The 6711-nt window shown below is 39.9% G+C and overlaps 1 long non-coding RNA gene across 1 annotated transcript; it reads left to right on the plus strand.

Annotated features, from left to right (window-relative positions):
* Positions 1-338: 338 nt before the first annotated feature.
* On the plus strand, positions 339-887 carry LOC127085117 (uncharacterized). The gene is made up of 2 exons (XR_007788942.1): positions 339-471; positions 579-887. It is a non-coding gene; the product is annotated as an uncharacterized LOC127085117 (long non-coding RNA).
* Positions 888-6711: the final 5824 nt, after the last annotated feature.

Raw genomic sequence — 6711 nt, forward strand, 5'->3', positions numbered from 1 at the left:
TATATATATATATATATATATATATATATATATATATATATATATATATATATATATATATATATAAAAGTTTTTCTTTTGAAACTTTTCTGAAATAGTTATGAGACAAAATATTTGCAATATATATATATATATAGATTTTTTTAATGAAACTCTTCTGAAATAGCAGTTGAGTTAACACGGTTTCAGTTAGCATTCTAGTATTAATAAAATAATCGACACAGCTTTAACTAATTAATTCATTATTCTCATTTTGTGTCAAAAATTCATTTTGTCATATAAGGAAATCAATAGTACTATAAATTGGAGTGAAATGAATGCAATTTTATTAAAAGCAAAAAAATATTATAAAAAATATTGTTATGGCCAAAACCAGTGCTTCAGTTGTTTTTGTTGTTCTTGTTGTAGCATTATTTCTGAATGGCTATAATGCTGGTGAGAGTGTAGAAAGAGATAATCAACCTGAGAAAGGTGAAGATAATGTTTAGAAATTTCATGAGCTATTTAAGTATTGTTCTGATTACTACAAGAGGTACTAATAAGTTTCCTTCTTTTTACCTTGTAAAAATTTTGAGCAGGTGAAGACGTAGCTATTTGCTTTTACGGAGTATGTCCTACTTTAGACTGTGCCTCATTTTGTCAGGCAAGAGCCTTTTCTGACGGCAGTTGTCGAACGCAAGTAATGTGTTGCTGCTATCGATGAGTTTGGGAGATCTATGTTTGATAACTGTACAAGTGTATCAACAAAATAGTCTTTAAGGTTCTTATTAAAATAAGTTGGAAAAACACTATTGTAAGCTCAATTACGATGTAAAACACCATTGCACTTATTCAGATGATGTTATATATATGATTAGACTAAAATAATGTTGACGGTTGTGTAATAATGTGATGTGTTGCTAGCTCTCTTTCTTGTTGAATGATCAATGAGAAAACAATTTCAATACCAGGAAGATGATTCATAAGTATAATCTGAGTTTTGGTGATGATAAATTTTTCATTCAATCTTAAACATCATCAAGATTTGCATGTTTAATAAAGTACAGTTCTTGTTGAATATCAAAGATCCATAAAACATTTAAAAGATTTGCATGTAAAAGATTGGATCAGTTGCTACACTAATGACAAATTAGAATCACTTGTTACCTCTTTTGGGCGATTTAAAAAATCAAAATAAAGTCATTATTAATTGGAATTTTGATGACTCGTTTTTTCATTAACTCGGCTTCTATCGCTATTTTTATAGAAGTTGTATAGGGAGTGGACATGGAATTTACATCATCCTCATCGTGGAGCAATTGATCCAATTTAGGCCACATATATTCTTTCATGCATAGTAAAAGCCAATTCATAACATTTAAAATTAAAAAGTGCAGTGACACATTTCAAATAATTGTGATTAATGAAAATTTTCATATTAGACTTTTATTAACGATGTAATGCATATATGGATTGCAGGAGCAAGTGAGTTATACTTTTCAGGTGAGGAGATACAAATAAGGGGTCAAGTAACCCCGAGACAGTCTGTGGCGAGGGAGAAGACTCCAAGGTCATTGAAGTCAGCTACCTCGTAATAGACGCCCTACCTCCCTACAACATCATCCTAGACCGATTCATTATTGATGCATTAAGTTATTTATGTTGGAATAAATTTAAATGTGTATGGGGGAGTTCAAAAGTTTATTCTCTTGGGTAATCAAACTATCCTAGGGACCTGATAGTATTCATTACTGCATTTAATTACTTGTCCTTTCTTGTCTGGCCTTATCTCTATATAAGGACCAGACCTCTTTGTAAAACTTTAAGACATTTGAATATAAGTGAAGATTGTAGAGAAAAGTCTGTTCCTCCTCCCTCCGTCTAAAACCTTATATCTTGTGTCTTCAAATTGGTATCAGAGCTCATGGCGAGCCTGACCAGTCAAATGCCGTTGCCACGGCTGACGAAGTCCAATTATGAGAATTGGAGCATCCAGATGAAAGCGTTGCTGGGCTCATTGGATGCGTGGGAAGTCACCAATGATGGCTTTGAAGATCCAGGTAACACAACAGGTCTCAATGCCGCCCAGACGAAGGCGTTGAAAGAGACGCGGTCGAAAGACAAAACAGCATTATACATGCTGTTCAGAGCAGTGGACGAATCAGCATTCGAAAAGATTGCTGGTTCAACCACGTCGAAGGGGGCCTGGGACACTTTAGAGAAAGCGTACAGAGGAGCAGACAGAGTGAAGCAAGTTAGATTGCAAACCCTTCGAGGGGAGATGGAGAGGATGAAGATGAAGAAGACAGAGTCCGTAGCGGACTATATTACGCGCGTGCAGACAGTGGCGAATCAGATGAGTCGAAATGGAGAGGCAATGACAGAGGGCCGAATTGTCGAAAAGATTCTAAGATCTTTAACGGACAAGTTCGAAAACATTGTGTGCGCTATAGAGGAAGCAAAGGACCTTTCGACAATCACTGTCGAAGAGGTTGCTGGGTCGCTCGAAGCACATGAGCAGCGAAAAATGAAAAAGAAAGAAGAGGCAATCGAAGAGGCAGATTCGAGCAGAGATGAAAAGGCACTCTTCTCTCAAAACTGGAGAGGGAGAGGACGTGGTCATTGAGGACGTGATGGCGGTCGAAGCTACCAAAACTATAGTTTCGACAGAGGACAATCTAGCCAACAAAACTGGCATGGTAGAGGTCGAAATCAAAGAGGTGGAAGAACAAATTACAACAGTATCGAATGCTATAAGTGCAACAAACAGGGGCATTACGCGAAGGATTGCAATTCCTACAGTTGCCACAACTGTGGAAAGATGGGACATCTTGCAAGAGACTGTCGATCAAGGAGGAGAGTTGAAGAAACGTCTAACTTTGCCCTAGAATCAGAATCGAATGAAGGATTCTTGTTAATGGCGCAGAAGGAAGAAGATGCAGAGAGTGACACAATGTGGTACCTCGACTCAGGTGCAAGCAATCACATGTGTGGTCACAAACACCTGTTCAAAGAATTAAAGACTGTCGAAGATGGACACGTCTCATTTGGAGATGCCTCGAAGGTGAAGGTCGAAGGAAAAGGAACTATATGTTTCTTACAGAAAAAAGGTGTAGTAGGATCAATCGAAGGAGTCTACTATGTACCAAATCTCAAAGCAAATATCTTGAGTTTGGGACAACTAACAGAGAAGGGGTATTCGATACTCATGGAGGATCGAAACCTGCAGCTGAAGGATAAGACAGGACGTCTAGTGGCCTTAGTCGAAATAGGGAAGAATCGAATGTATAAGCTGAACCTGAAGAGCATTCGAGAGAAATGCTTGCATGTTAATGTCGAAGACCAAGCATCCCTATGGCACTTGCGTTTTGGACACTTACATCAGGCTGGACTAAGAAGACTGTCGAAGAAAAATATGGTGCATGGACTACCAGACGTGGAGTTCGATGAAAAATTCTGTGAAGACTGTGTTTTTGGCAAGCAAACCAGAACATCCTTTCAAAAGAAGGCAGAATATCAGGCAAAGCAAATTCTGGAACTAATCCACACTGACATATGTGGACCAATCACTCCAGAATCATTCAGTGGCAAGAAATACTTCATTTCTTTCATCGATGACTATTCGAGAAAGACTTGGGTGTATTTTCTGAAGGAGAAGTCTGAAGCATTCGAGACATTTAGAAAGTTTAAAGTGATGGTTGAAAATGCAACTGACAGACGCATCAAAGCGCTTCGATCAGACAGAGGAGGAGAATATACTTCGACAGCATTCATGAAGTACTGTGAGGAACAAGGCATAAGAAGATTTCTGACCACAGCATACTCACCTCAACAAAATGGAGTAGCTGAGAGGAAGAATCGAACAGTGCTTGATATGGTTCGATCAATGCTGAAGAGCAAGAACATGTCGAAGGAATTTTGGGCAGAAGCTGTACAATGTGCAGTTTATGTCCAGAATAGATGTCCTCACTCGAAGCTTGGAGACATAACACCTCAAGAAGCCTGGAGTGGACAGAAGCCAACTGTGTCTCACTTTAGAATTTTTGGAAGCGTGGCTTATGCACATGTACCTGATCAAAGGAGAACGAAGCTGGAGGATAAGAGTCAGAAGTATATACTTATTGGGTATGATGAGAAATCGAAAGGCTATAGACTTTTCGACCCAATAAACAAAAAGGTGATTGTAAGCAGGGACGTTCGAGTAAATGAAGCAAGCAGATGGGACTGGAGCAGTTCGACTGAAGCTCTCGTCGAAGAAGAAGAAGAAGCACCAGTTGTTATGCCAACAGACACTTCGACAGAACCTGAAGATTCCGATGATGAAAATGAGCCTTCACAACCCAGATTAAGAAGTCTGCAAGATTTGTATGAAAACACAGAAGAGGTACACCTTGTATGCTTGCTGGCAGATACTGAAGATGTGAGTTTCGAAGAAGCTATGAGAAATCGAAACTGGAAGAATGCAATGGATGAAGAAATCGAAGCCATCGAAAAGAACAATACTTGGGAACTAGCAGAGTTACCAAAAGGAAGTCAGACTATTGGCGTAAAGTGGGTATTTAAGAAGAAGATGAATGCTGAAGGCGAGATCGAAAGATACAAAGCAAGGCTGGTAGCGAAAGGCTATAAGCAGAAAGCAGGAATTGATTATGATGAAGTGTTTGCGCCTGTTGCCAGAATGGAAACTATTCGATTACTCATTTCACATGCAGCTCAATACAAATGGCCAATACATCAGATGGATGTCAAGTCAGCGTTCCTGAATGGTGTGCTCGAAGAAGAAGTGTACGTCGAACAGCCACCAGGATATATGAAGATCGAAAGCGAAGGCAAAGTGCTGAGATTGAAGAAAGCACTCTATGGGCTGAAGCAAGCGCCAAGAGCGTGGAATACTCGAATAGACACGTACTTCAAAGAAAATGGCTTTCAGCAATGTCCTTATGAACATGTTGTATATGTAAAGAAGGCTGGAGAAAGATTGCTGCTTGTTGCCCTCTACGTCGATGACCTGATTTTTCTGGGCAACAACAAACAGTTAATTGAAGAATTCAAAAGAGAAATGACACAGGAATTCGAGATGACAGACTTAGGTCTGATGAAATATTTTCTTGGACTGGAGGTTCGACAAGAAGAAGATGGCATTTTTGTCTCTCAGGAAAAGTATGCCAAAGATATTCTGAAGAGGTTCAACATGGATAGCTGCAATCCAATCTCGACACCAATGGAACCTGGAGCAAAGCTTTCGAAATTTGGTGGGGGAGAACGCGTCGAAGCGAACAAATTTCGAAGCTTGGTTGGAAGCCTCCGATACCTTACTTGCACAAGGCCTGACCTCTCACTAAGTGTGGGAATTGTGAGTCGATTCATGGAGGAACCAGTGTATGCTCACTGGAAAGCTTTAAAGAGAATTCTTCGATACGTCCAAGGAACTGTGTCACTTGGAATGTTTTATTCGAAGGCAGAAGAGTACAAGCTGACTGGATACTCAGATAGTGATTGGTGCGGAGATGTTGATGATCGAAAGAGCACCTCAGGCTATGTTTTCTTCATGGGAAACACTGCTTTCACATGGCTTTCGAGGAAGCAGCCAATTGTGACTCTCTCGACGTGTGAAGCTGAATACGTTGCAGCATCTTGGTGCGTGTGTCATGCAATTTGGCTGAGGAGATTGCTAAACAAAATAGAATCGAAGCAGGAAGACGCAACATTGATAAGAGTTGATAACAAATCTGCTATCGAACTGGCGAAGAATCCAGTAAATCACGAAAGGAGCAAGCACATTGACGTCCGCTTCCACTTCATTTGAGAACACGTGAAGGAAGGAAGTGTCGAACTAAAACATGTTGCAAGCAAGGACCAAGCAGCAGACATTTTGACCAAACCACTGTCGAAGGAGCCGTTCGACAGAGGCAAGAAGATGTTGGGCATGATTGATCGGAAGAGCATTTAAATTTATGGGGGAGTTTTGTTGGAATAAATTTAAATGTGTATGGGGGAGTTCAAAAGTTTATTCTCTTGGGTAATCAAACTATCCTAGGGACCTGATAGTATTCATTACTGCATTTAATTACTTGTCCTTTCTTGTCTGGCCTTATCTCTATATAAGGACCAGACCTCTTTGTAAAACTTTAAGACATTTGAATATAAGTGAAGATTGTAGAGAAAAGTCTGTTCCTCCTCCCTCCGTCTAAAACCTTATATCTTGTGTCTTCAATTTACACCATGTATCTGGTCCTTAAATATCTACTACCTAGCGGGCGAGTCAGGGGAGTTCGAGGAAATCAGAAATTACTCAGGACTGTTATCAAAGAAGCTTGGTTGTAAAAAAGGAAGAGCTCATTCATGTGGATGCCCCCTACCAAAGGCTCTAGGTACATACGTTGATGGTTAGCATATCATGTTGGGCATTGAAAATGAGAAAATCACACTCACGAAGGACTTGAAGGAAGTCAGGATACTCCCTTCATCCCATCAGGCGACAAAGATAGACACCTCACTTAATAAGGAAGAAGAGCACGAGCTTGTCGAACAACTCATTAGAAAAGTCAGTTTGCTCACCTAGGCCCCCTCAAACATGCCAAGGATAGACACCATAGTGGTGTTCCATTGCCCCATCATCGACCCGTCTGCCAAGCCAGTGGCGCAAAGGAGGAGGAAAGTTGGCAAGGAGAAGAGAGTTGCAATTAACGAGGAAGTATGCAAGTTATCCAGCATTAGGTTTATCACAAAAAT

The sequence above is a fragment of the Lathyrus oleraceus genome, chromosome 5, assembly GCF_024323335.1.
Source record: "Lathyrus oleraceus cultivar Zhongwan6 chromosome 5, CAAS_Psat_ZW6_1.0, whole genome shotgun sequence".
Taxonomy (NCBI): Eukaryota; Viridiplantae; Streptophyta; class Magnoliopsida; order Fabales; family Fabaceae; genus Lathyrus; species Lathyrus oleraceus.